Genomic DNA, 13,875 nt, shown 5'->3' on the forward strand with positions numbered 1-13,875 from the left:
GCCTTCTCCCAGAGCCAAGCCTCCAGTGATGATCCATGGCACAAAGCCTCCAGTGATGATCCATGTCAAGAAGCCTCCAGTGGTGATCCATGGCACGAAGCCTCCAGTGGTGATCCATGACACGAAGCCTCCAGTGATGATCCATGGCACGAAGCCTCCAGTGATGATCCATGGCACGAAGCCTCCAGTGATGATCCATGGCAAGAAGCCTCCAGTGATAATCCATGGCACGAAGCCTCCAGTGATGATCCATGGCAAGAAGCCTCCAGTGATGATCCATGGCACGAAGCCTCCAGTGGTGATCCATGGCACGAAGCCTCCAGTGATGATCCATGGCACGAAGCCTCCAGTGATGATCCATGGCATGAAGCCTCCAGTGATGATCCATGGTAAGAAGCCTCCAGTGATGATCCATGGCACGAAGCCTCCAGTGATGATCCATGGCATGAAGCCTCCAGTGATGATCCATGGTAAGAAGCCTCCAGTGAAGATCCAGGGCACGAAGCCTCCAGTGAGGAGTTATGGCACGAGGCCTCCAGTGAAGATCCATGGCACGAAGCCTCCAGTGAGGAGTTATGGCACGAGGCCTCCAGCGTCGCCCTCTAGTCCGGAGCCTCCAGCGTCGCCCTCTAGTCCGGAGCCTCCAGCGTCACCCTCTAGTCTGGAGCCTCCAGCGTCGCCCTCTAGTCCGGAGCCTCCAGCGACGCCCTCCAGTCCGGAGCCTCCAGCGACGCCCTCCAGTCCGGAGCCTCCAGCGACGCCCTCTACTCCGGAGCCTCCAGCGACGCCCTCTACTCCGGAGCCTCCAGCGACGCCCTCTACTCCGGAGCCTCCAGCGACGGGCTTCAGTCAGGAGCAGCCAGAGTCTCTCTCCTGTCCGGAGCAGCCAGAGTCTCCCTCCTGTCCGCAGCAGCCAGAGTCGCCCTCCTGTCCGCAGCAGCCAGTCGCCCTCCTGTCCGCGGAGCAGCCAGAGTCTCCCTCCTGTCCGCGGAGCAGCCAGAGTCTCCCTCCTGTCCGGAGCAGCCAGAGTCTCCCTCCTGTCCGGGGCCCGCTGTGAGGGTCCCCGGTCCGGGGTCGGCGGTAAAGGTCCACATCCCGCACCAGAGCCGCCACCGCGGTGAAATGCCCACCCAGACCCTCCCCTATAGGTTCAGGTTTTGCGGCCGGAGTCCGCACCTTTGTGGGGGGGGTACTGTCACGCCCTGACCGTAGAGATCCTTTTTATGTCTCTATTTTGGTTGGTCAGGGCGTGAGTTTGGGTGGGCATTCTATGTCTGGTGTTCTATGTTGTCTATTTCTTTGTGTTTGGCCGTGTGTGGTTCTCAATCAGAGGCAGCTGTCTATCGTTTTCTCTGATTGAGAACCATATTTAGGTAGCCTGTTTTCCCACTTTGAGTTGTGTGTGATTATTTTCTGGTTAGTGTTTGTTGCACCTGTCAGAACTGTTCGTTGATCGTTTTGTTGTTTTTTTGTTCGTGTATTCATCTTTATCAAAAGGTATAATGGATACGTACCACGCTGCATTTTGGTCCTCCTCTCCTTCTCCCGACGACACTCGTTACACTCGGTTTAGAAGGAGAGTACGTTAACTGTCTGTTTCAGTATAATCTGGTGGTAAACGCATATGATAACAACCGTTCTATCGGTCTATCCAATTAATTACAGGAAATATGTCACACACACACACTCTGTACCGCAAAACACACTCTTTTCTTAGCAAACAGTCATTACGAGCACCAGTCTCTACCAGTTTTCAAGCCTCTCCCTCTAGGCAACCACACTTCCTACACTTTGCATACAATATTCATACAGTGTGTCTGTGAATGAGGCTTCAAGGTCTGGTCATTTGAAAGTCCTGGCAATCACTGATTGTCTCTTGTCCTTATAAAAGAGAATAATTCTCTAACATGCAAAGAGACGGTTCAAAACAGACTTTTTGATGGCTGACACTCCCAGTCCACACAGATGCTTTTTATGTGTCTGACTCATTAATAACCCAGCACCCTGGAGAGAGAGAGACGGAGGAGAGAGAGAGAGAGAGAGACTGAATACATGTGGGTAGCTTTCAGTGTTTGAAATGTCAGGTGTGATTTTGGGACTATGATCTTCAGAAAACAATGTTCTGTCACCGCGGGTCGCGCCGCTATTTATCGTTCCCTCTCTCTTTTTAGACAAGCCCTCTGTTTCTGTAAAGTTGTAGCTTGTGTTGGAGTGTGTCGAGAATGTGAAAGAGTCGAGTCAGGTGGTGGAATTCCCTGCTGTTTCAGACGTAAGCTCCTCTATTCCCAGTACAACACAAAAGAAACATCATATAGTGATGTTTCTTTTTAATTCCGACATAATCAAATAATACTTCCCAGCAATGTTGTGTACACACTCTTAGAAAATAAAAATGTTTTTGTCATATTTTACTGTACAATGTTCTCTAGCTTTGGTCTGTTTTTATTGTATTATTACACATACAAAGAATAATATACCAACATTTGCTTATCAATATTTTCAGTCAACATCTGCTTAGTTTCTTTATGTCTTGTTCTTCCATTTGAAGTGTAGCATGTGTGTGTATAACGTTTGAGAGCATATCTTGTATCTTGTGTAATCTTGTGTGTCGGCTGCCTTTTGTGTGCTGTCTTGCTTTGTGCCTGTTTGTGAGGAATTAGACGTTGGTTTGTGTCTAGGCCTCTTAGGGGTTCTCTGTATTAAAGCTTAATGCTACTTCCATGCTAATAAGCCGTGCAGTTTGATGAACGCAGTGAGTGCATGTTTTGAGTCTGTATCATATGCAAAGCAGCAGCATCTTTTCTACGTAATGCAAAGCGTATTTATGAACCCTTAAGCTACAATTTTCTTTTCAATGTGAGTGAGTCTGTGCACGGGGAATGCATCTTTAGGATTCTAGCTACCACACAGCGAGAGGGGGAGAGGAATTGAGAATCGTGGCAAGCTTTTAGTCACCATATTAAATATGTCAACTCATGAAGTAAAATGTTGTAAATGCTTTTAATATTTATGTTTTCCTATTTGTCAACCAACATTTTCATAACAAATTCATGACAAAAAGCTCTCAAACGCTTGCTAAGGGCATGCGTTGTACAGCACATCCATTTTTAAAACGATACCATCTATTTAGGCCTCATCATCAGAGATTTGCATCCACCTCGTCCTTGAAAAAATATATAAATATTTTTGTTTCATACATTTTTGTTTTGTACTCGTCAACAATACAATATCACCCCTAAGCTAACCTGTATGCTCAGAGTAATTTCTTGTTTCCTGTTGAAAAACAACGAATGGATTTTTTTGTCAGTTCGTTTACTAAATAATGAACTCTTATACAATATGTACAAACGCAAAGAGTTATTATTAAACTATGATTTGTTTTTCACATCTTGGTCTTCTTCAGTAGCAGTGTTTCTTAAATAAATATAATGAGACCCTGGCTCACTGTGGCACATACAGTGGGTGTATGTAGAAAGTTATTTGAAATCTGCCGTTGGCAGTTATACTCTTTGTTTCTTAAATAATCCTCTCTTTCTAATTGAATTTGTGGATGTTACACTTCTTTGTTCTGAATGTAATCTCAGATGTATGTAGATTCTCCTTCTTCAAATCTCAGACGTTTCCAACTAAACGAGCGTCAGAAATGGGAGTTTAGACGTAGCACACGGACAGGTTACACTGACCCTGAATCAGCTATTACTGTTGATGTCATTCACAGCGGTTATTACACTTTTCATCGCTGTGGATCCATAAAGATGAGATACACTGACTAGCTGATAGGACATTGGCAGATGGTCAACCACACAGACTTGTCTCCCTGTCCACTTTAGATTGTATCACCATCCCCATACGCCCCAGCATTCATAGGACCAATGGGGTTGGGGGAAGCATGTAACCTAGCGGTTGGAGGGTGACCTCTGTTCATATAAACCCTGTTCACGGGCATGTCACAGATGCAACGTGGGAAAATGTAGAAAACAGGTTTCATATGAAACCCCAAAATATGCACTCACATTCTGGGGGTCACGGCGTTAGAAAACAGAATGGAGGTAAGGTTTTTGGAGGTCCGTCTATGTGTCTCCTCTGTCACATATGAAAGGACAATGCTAGGGTAGTGCAGCTAGCTAGCAACCCTGCCAGATTATGTCTGCGGTCTGGCACCCTCAAGGGTATTTGCATAATCAATTAATGGAATTTAAGGCCTTAGCGTATGCAAATGTTCCCATACAGGATATCCATCTACACCTCACAGCATGGTTCCTATAGTTATTGGTATTTTAATAGAGCAGCAGGTGTTGCTACTATAGTACTATACCGGTCTGTGTTCCGGGTGTATGTCCATATTCTGGTCCAGCCCTGACATGCCTCTCTCACAGTTACTTACTTACTTACTTACTTACTTTATTGTCCCCATGGGGAAATTTTGTTGCAGTGTCATGTACACATTTAAAGTTACACTGGAGCTGAGCACTCATTCACTCTCACTTTAAGATGAGTCCCTCAATGAATATTCAGATCTAGAAGATGTATATTCGGAATGTATAATCTGACCAACAGGTCATATGTAATGGGTGTGTGTGGTTTGGTGTGATGTGTCGCCCCAGGTTATTTTGGTCTACCTGGGGTATTAAAATAATAATTTATGAGGATGACATTGAGTCAAGACCAATAGGGTATTGCCTGAGGAGCCTATGGACATAGATGTTACTAGAAGCAAGAGACGCCGTGTTACTTTAGTCTAGACTAGAGATCAAGGGTGCTGTTTCTGGTGTGTTTCTTAAGAGTTAGGTGGTCAAACTGAGAATTCATAGTAAAGCTTTCTCACCAACTGAAAGAGGGAAATGGTGTTGCTCAGTACTGTATGTAATATTGTGGTTTTGGCGTGATGTATGAATAATGTTATGCTAGATGACCAAGGTTTTACTGGAGTTCAAGCTTATATGTTCATTTTGCTTCTATGAAATCGGTCCGTGGTATTTATAACACACCGGACCATTTTGTTCCTAGAGGACCCCACACCGGACCATTTTTTTCCCTAGAGGACCCCACACCGGACCATTTTTTCCCTAAAGGACCCACACCGGACCATTTTTTCCCTAAAGGACCCCACACCGGACCATTTTTTCCCTAAAGGACCCACACCGGACCATTTTTTCCCTAAAGGACCCCACACCGGACCATTTTTTCCCTAGAGGACCCACACCGGACCATTTTTTCCCTAAAGGACCCACACCGGACCATTTTTTCCCTAGAGGACCCACACCGGACCATTTTTTCCCTAAAGGACCCCACACCGGACCATTTTTTCCCTAGAGGACCCACACCGGACCATTTTTTCCCTAAAGGACCCACACCGGACCATTTTTTCCCTAAAGGACCCCACACCGGACCATTTTTTCCCTAAAGGACCCACACCGGACCATTTTTTCCCTAAAGGACCCCACACCGGACCATTTTTTTCTAGAGGATTCCACACCGGCCCAATTTTTTCCCTAGAGGACCCCACACCGGACCATTTTTTCCCTAAAGGACCCCACACCGGACCATTTTTTTCTAGAGGATTCCACACCGGACCATTTTTTCCCTAAAGGACCCCACACCGGCCCATTTTTTCCCTAGAGGACCCACACCGGACCATTTTTTCCCTAAAGGACCCCACACCGGCCCATTTTTTCCCTAAAGGACCCCACACCGGACCATTTTTTTCTAGAGGATTCCACACCGGACCATTTTTTCCCTAAAGGACCCCACACCGGCCCATTTTTTCCCTAGAGGACCCACACCGGACCATTTTTTCCCTAGAGGACCCCACACCGGACCATTTTTTCCCTAAAGGACCCCACACCGGACCATTTTTTCCCTAGAGGACCCACACCGGACCATTTTTTCCCTGAAGGACCCCACACCGGACCATTTTTTTCTAGAGGATTCCACACCGGCCCATTTTTTTCCTAGAGGACCCCACACCGGCCCATTTTTTCCCTAAAGGACCCCACATTGGCCCATTTTTTTCCTAGAGGACCCCACACTGGCCCATTTTTTTCCAAGAGGACCCCACACTGGCCCATTTTTTTCCTAGAAGACCCCACACCGGCCCATTTGTTTCCTAGAGGACCCCACACCGGACCATTTGTTTCCTAGAGGACCCCACACCGGACCATTTGTTTCCTAGAGGACCCCACACCGGACCATTTGTTTCCTAGAGGACCCCACACCGGACCATTTGTTTCCTAGAGGACCCCACACCGGACCATTTGTTTCCTAGAGGACCCCACACCGGACCATTTGTTTCCTAGAGGACCCAACACTGGCCCATTTTTTCCTCTCATGGCCTGTACCAATTTAATGATCATTTTACGCAATTTAGTCAGGCTTACTGGGCTAAAGAAAGATGGACCAGCCCATTTGGCATTTGCAAGAATTGCCCTATGGCCAATTTCTCTGCTAGGGGACACATACAGTAAGAGAGACTCTATTTCTCTCCCCATTGTAATAGTGCACTCATCTGTGAAGTGGATATTGGATATAATATCCATTACGAAAGATACAATAGGAGAAATACTAGATAACTCTAACTGGGCCTGGTTAACAGGGAGACAAATAGGGAAAAATGTTTGTTGGCAACCAACCGTCCCCTCCTTGCACAGCGACACAGACATCTCAGACGGCCTATTCCTTCCGCATAGTTAACCTTTTCATTAAACCACATTGCGTAATTATCGTGAGAAGTGGCAGCATCCCTCTATTGATGCTTAATTAGCCAGTTAATGTTGTTACTGTGCGCCGCAAACCCTTCATTTGTCTTGCTTAAGGAGCCGCTCTCCAACCATTAACGGTGAGGAAATTGAGTTTGTTATTTATTGTTACGGCAGAATGTGGTTATGTGTGTGGTTATTAACTTTTAATAAGCTCCAATTTATACCCAAGCTGCGTTGATGGCTGGTGACGACTATTCGTTTATTATAGCGCACTTTGGAGTGTTCGGTATAAATCATATGAACTTCAAATGTAAACCATGCTAGCTGGGTTTGCTTTAAACATATGCATCAAACAGATTGTACCAAGTGGCCTTCAGAGCAGATGTGGCATTTGGCTTGGAGATGAGATGACGATATAGGCTATCCACACCAACCATACATGAAGTTGCAGTCAATTATTGATCCTTGCAATATTCCTCAGCACTTAACCTTTACACTAGTTGAACGGGATATGAAGTCCGTTTATCGAATGTGTACTTTTATGTTCTTCTCTGGTGAGAGCCCCTAATCAATAGTCTCTCTCTCATTAGTTGTGGGGCCCGCTAAGAATATCCTTACCACTGAACTCCGTCTGCTGATTAGATGGTGGGCCAGAGACTCGGTGTGTTCCAAATTGCACCCTTTTCCCTAAGTTGTGCACTGGGCTCCCGAGTGTCGGAAGTGGTCTAAGACACTGTATTTCAGTACATGAGGCGTCACTGCAGTACCTGGTTCGAATCCATGCCGCATCGCATTCGGCCGTGATTGGAAGTCCCATAGGGCGGCGCACAATTGGCCCAGCGTCGTCCGGGTTTGGCCGGGGTAGACCGTCATTGTAAATAAGAATTTGTTCTTAACTGACTTGCCTAGTTAAATACAGGTTCAATAAAAATACAAAATAAAAATGACCAGGCCTCTATAGGGAAGATGGTGTAGGTTCAGATAGAGACTGGGTTATGATTCCAATGTTAACCTCTTAATTGGAATCCTATCATTAATGCTTTCAAAATCAATTTCTCGATTAGGTTGGATGCTATAAAACATTCAGCCTCGATGAGAGGGACGTTAGTGAAACCGCTGCAATGATTGTGTCAAACATCTCAATAGCGAACGGGAGGGTAGTGTTTTTATGCCCATGCAGTTAAAGGAGCAACTACCATAACCCAACTTCCCAATTTCTTTGTTCTTGTGGCCAAGATGTTCCCACTATTAATCACTCCTCCACATCTGTTCATTTTTACAGTTTCACCTGAAAATCCTCAGTCTCAAACCAAACCTTCCGCCCCAAAACGAAATGACATCCATCTTCAGCACTTCTCTCTCTCCAATTGCCTGACACATCATCTCATTAAAATGTACAAAGAAAACTCCTTTTCTTTATCTCCGATTATCTAATTAGCATCAGGCAGATGGTTTAATAAGCGATATCCTCCGCCGTTTAGCCTCCCCAACGCACTAGCGGAGAACAGTGGAGGAGAAAATCTCCCTCTGGTCGGTAGGCTTGCTCTTTCCCTGTGAATAGCTCTCCGGGGTTCACATTATTGCTTCCTCTGCCTCGGGCTACAGCAGAACCACCGCTCCACTCCGAGTTTAGAGCAATACATAGATAGACTCAAAGTGAATCAAATACTAAGGTGGAATGTTGGTGAGACTGTTAACCAAATACTCATACTCTAATCTCTGGTTCCCTGAAGGAAGATGGAAGGAGGGAAAATAGGGATCGGCCCAGGGCGGGTCGGATTTCTCATTTGGTGGTAGGTTGTGACCAACTGAAATGGAATCAGGCCTCGCTAATAAAGTAGGTATATAGGACTATATTTGGTGTTTACTAGCATAGTAAGTTAATTACAAGTTTATTTTGTAATTGTTTACCTTTTACATAATTTTTGGTGAACAGTATGGCATGTGACATGTTGCCCAGAACTCTAGTCTAGATCGAGTTGACATTATGCAGCAGGCCTTGTGGCCTTTCTTTCTTGTTCCAGCTATGTTACGCTGTTAAACATGACACGGTGTGGAGGAGCCAAATAAGTCTGCCTGTTATTAAAGGAGAAGAAGTTCAATGTCCAGATTACATTACAGCCCTGATTCTCCTTCTTACATTTCTCTGCTTGGTAATGAGCGAATGCACCAAGTGCCCAGACATGAATGCTCAAGTGAAGTCCGGCAGCAGACAACCTCGGCCGACCGACCGGCCCTACATCCGGAATCTACACAAACAAGAGCTCCGGCCGGCAGCCAGCCAGCCAGCTCACTCTCTCAGACCAAACAGTGTGAAAGATTTGCTCAATTAACTCTCCAACTTCAGCAGGGCTTTTCCTGCTGGCTAGTGGAGAGGAACAATAATGAGACTGGATTTAGAATAAAAAGATGTGCACATCTACAAAGGGGCAAGGGGGAGAGAGCTACTCCGGACTCTCAGATTGACGGTTCGATATTGCGGAGGTCAGTGCGGTCCGTGAAGCATCACCCCGGCAAGCACCATTGCAAAACAGCCCAGCAGAGCCAGACATGGGAGCTGGACTTCCGCTTAGCAAGTTAGTGCTCTCTCTCCGAGCCTTTAGCCCACTACTCCAACTAACACAAATAGGGCCTCCAATGGATGTCACTGGGCGAGGAAAACCTCTCGGTGAGGAGAAAATAATGGGACTCCGCTCACTACTGAATAGCATGAGAGCCTGTTGGAAAACAGGGGAAATGAGAGGATGAGGATATTGGACGAGGGTCAGTTCCCTCAGCTTGTCAAATCACTTTCAGAAAAGTAGCAGACTTTTACTGAGCGCCCAGTCGTGGGGGAACTGAAATGAACTGAATACTGCTTCTGCTTAGAGAGATGCTTTGTTAATTTGAGTGTTTTTCTTCTTCTTTAAATCACCTGTCCTGGTAATTGAGTCATTATGAGAGCGGTGAGGTAATCGGAGCATTGGTAATGAAGTAGTCTGTGATTGGGTTAATCAGGTTTTCAAACTCGGAACCCACTACTTACAAAGGGGAAATGGATAATTTCTCCATCAACAATATGTAGATGATCATTAGGGGGAGAGTTCTGCTCAAGTGGCCTTAGGTTAGAGATTTTAACAAGCACTTTCAGTGCCTAATCTAAGCCTTTCGTTTCTCTGCCAACATATGTGAACTACCCATGATGCTAATTGCACTCAGCTGCGAATTGAAACAATATCTAATTGTCTGCTGGATTAATTACGTGTGCACATGTGGCGGTGTGCATTCCTAAACAAGCACCCTCATAAATAATAGCACATTACAGGTATATCCACAGCAGATGGGGGTTTTCTAGCCTAGCGATCAGTTTATCATGTATAAAACACGACGACAACCATGCTGCATTTTTTTCTAAAATGTACATTTGGGGGTCTTAACTTTTTGCTGCGTGTTGTCATCATGAATAATTACTGCAAAACACGATGCCCGGTGGTGCAGTTTCTGCTCTCAACATATCCATTCCGTCTTTGTGACATGGAAATACTTTATTTTCAATTGAATTTTACATTGATCTCTTATGTGTGTGAAGTCCTTGAAGTTGTTGTTTTGTCATAATTAAATATAACTACTGCTACTGTACAATTTAGGCAATATGTTTGTGAAGCTTACATTTTTACATTTACATTTTTGTTATTTAGCAGAGCGTCTTACAGTTGGCGTAATATAAGCTGTGTAAGGAATTCAATTAATACACTTTTTGACAGTTCTCTGTACGTATTTTCTGAAAACGGAGGAACTCAAGAATTTGTGTTTACATACACAACAGTCTTCAGTTGAAAGGAATTTGTATAGTCAAATCCTCCTCATATCTTAAATGTAATTAAATCTCTGAACACTCTGGCAACCTTTGAGTCTTTCGGCAGTTCAGGCAGTTTTTAAACTGTTTTACAATCAATTAAACCGAGAGAGACTGAGCTCTGAGACGAAACACTGCACTTTGCTCATCAACAGCATCATAGACATTTGAGAAATGTATCCAACACATCGTCACAATTACAGCGTGTTGAACCTTCCCAGGTGTCTCTGCTCTAAGATCCACACAGATCTGATGGAGGCACTAGCATGGTTTTATTATTCAACTTTGTGCAGACCTCCATCAAAACTATGACACGCTCCAACGTTGTGAGTTTGCATTAGGAATATTAATGCCCATATTAATTTTGTATTGACCTTTCCCCGCCCGTTCTCCGTTCTGCAGTCCAAACACAGAGAGAGGCCTTTTTTAATTCCCTGGTCTGGAGAGAGACACAGCTAGGGAGCCAGAGCGTAGTGGCTGCTGGGTAATGAAAACAGACCAAACCCCAAGCAGCTTACTTACACAACATATTAAATCACTACCTCTGAGGTACGCTCCAAACCATCAATACCTACCTGAACTTTATGACCAACCTCAAACATTAACACATAGATGGACTTAAAATCCACATCATACTGTGTTCATTCATCCGTTAAAAGACTTACAGCTTACAATATGTTTTTCTTCCTTGGGAACTTTATTTTACTCTATTATTTAATGCTTTTAAAATGGTCCTCCAAGATCAACAAGAGTTGAGTGGTGAGAACAAATTGATGTGTTCGTATGAGAATGCCATTCTTGTGCAAGTCTAGACGAGGAGTTACTTAAATTATGTTCCCACTGAATTCTTGTTGGGATATAAGAGCACTTTCATTACCTGCAGTAATAACATACTGAAAATGAAGAGTTTGCAAAGTGATGCCATAATTACTCCATCTCACAATCTATAAAGTGTGGATGATAAAGTGTGGGTAAGTAACCGTGTGCTTTACTGTACATTGTTTTCTCAAAGTCTGCCCTTTCAGATGGTAAATTACTTATCCCCAATGCTTGGCCTATTACGGCATTCACTTGAAATGCTGCTAGCCATAATTTGAAATTGTTTATGACTAATTTAAGTCTATTTTCCAAACACGTAAACACATCACAACAGTTAGAATCCTGCTGTTCCTCATGAGGTATAGAAGAGGGGCATATCTCTCTGCGTGTGCTTCGTCTACCTCACGGACATCGAGGGCAAAACAAACAAAGAACATGCATTAACCAACCTACCGCTATGTTGTTTTTTCCGAAACGGCCTCTGTGTAAAGATCACTCAGGAGAAATTACATTTCTGCCTTTGATTTAATTAAAGCTAAATATTGGCCAATCGTCACACGCTTGCGCGACGGATGCTTGACACTGTAATTATCTCCTGAGGTGCTTTGTCTTAAAGGCTGCGTTCGAGCGTGAAACTCAATTCCAACGTTCACTCATCAGGGGCCCCTGTTTTTTTAAGACTGTTTGCTTACCGTTTCTTTAAGTCATCCGTAAATTAATTGTCAGGCTATAGAAAATGGCCCCTTTTGTGACTTTTTGCCAGTTGGGACATTGAGATGCAAAACACTTGATTAAAAGAGTAATTCAGTCTACTAGAATGGCCTGTTATTTTGTTTCCCGAGAAAACAGTTTATTTTCACTGTTGAGAACTGAGATTTCTAATCTCTGTCTGTTTCTCAATAGAAGTTCTGTCATTTATAGCAATAACAGTATACAGTATCAACATGTTACAAAAGTAGAAAAGTTGAATGCTGTCCATGGTGCTTTATAACATACAGCAACCTTTATACAGTTCATCATGTGTTTGATAGTAGCCTACAGTACTCTGACAAGGTGTGCATTTTCAGATTGATGTGTATTGTGTATTGGATATCATTAGGTGAATGCACCAATTTGTAAGTCGCTCTGGATAAGAGCGTCTGCTAAATGACTTAAATGTAAATGTAAATGTAAATGTAAATGTATTCCCGCCTCTCTCTCTCTATATGTATTATGTGCTCTCTCGCTCTCTCTGCCTTTACCACCCCCTCTCTCTTCCCCTACCCCCCCTCCCTCTCTCGTTCTCTCTCTCTGTCTGTTTACGGTTTGAATTATTCACCAATGCCACCGTAGTGACCCGTTCCTTGTCAGCTGTGTAGCCGTGGCCCGGTGTACTGTAGGTGCTGAGCTGAGCGGTGCGTGTGAGGTGCCAGGCCCAGCCTCGCTTCCCTCACTCTGTCCTCTGCTGTAATTTGTGTCACTGACTGGAGTTTGACGGGTGTGCTGCACTGTGCTGCACTGTGTCACGGGGTGGCAGAGGCTATGTGTGTGAATGTGCGTCCGTTTGTGCAAGAGAGTGTGTGTGTGTGTGTGTGTGTGTGTGTGTGTGTGTGTGTGTGTGTGTGTGTGTGTGTGTGTGTGTGTGTGTGTGTGTGTGTGTGTGTGTGTGTGTGTGTGTGTGTGTGTGTGTGTGTGTGTGTGTGTGCGTGTGTGCCCACTTTCCTCCCATCGGCACCATGTCACAATGAGGAGCCTGGAGGAGACGGGCACGGCTCCGGCACTGAGTCGCTCACAGCTGCGACTTGTCACTTTAGTCAGCTCAAATTTTGAGAAAATCAATTCAGAACTTTAATTCTCTTGACTCCCACGCCTGTTCCAGCGCTGCCACCCGGCCATCGCCAGGTCCCCCCCACCTCGAAACAGACTCCCGGGGGGGGACAAGTCATCAATCTTAAATCACGTCCTCTAAACTAATGGTAGCCGCAGCGCTGGGCCTGCTAAATTGAATTATTAGTGGATGGACAAAAAACTGCTGAGATGATTTTTAAGGAAGGGAAGGAAGCGTAGAGAGAGTCTTAATGACAGGATGTGGGAAGGAGGGATGTGGTCTGAGTGGTGAGGAGAGAGAGAGAGAGGCCATAGGCATCACTGGCTAGACTATGTCCTTCATCACTGGTGGCATATTCATGTCCTGTCTGACTCACTCAGCATGGCACAGTAGGCAGACTGGCAGAATACTGTTTGTTACAGACACCCACCTCCTGGTAGACTATAGCCCTGACAAATCTAGTCAACTAACCAGCTCTTGATTAATTCAATCCAGTGTTAGTTCTGGGCTAGAACAAGAATGTGGGTCTCCATGACCAGGGTTGATGAACACTGTTCCTGAAAGACTAGAGAAGGAATCCCCTTGTTGTGGCAGGCAGCCACAGTGTGGCTCCTGTTGTAGTGGCTGTGTTGTACTGTATTTTTGTACTGAGGGCCTGATGATTAGAGACAGGTCGTGAGTGAGACAGTAAATAACTCTCAAGGGTTCTCCCTCCT

The sequence above is a fragment of the Salvelinus alpinus genome, chromosome 37 (genome assembly GCF_045679555.1).
Source record: "Salvelinus alpinus chromosome 37, SLU_Salpinus.1, whole genome shotgun sequence".
Classification (NCBI taxonomy): domain Eukaryota; kingdom Metazoa; phylum Chordata; class Actinopteri; order Salmoniformes; family Salmonidae; genus Salvelinus; species Salvelinus alpinus.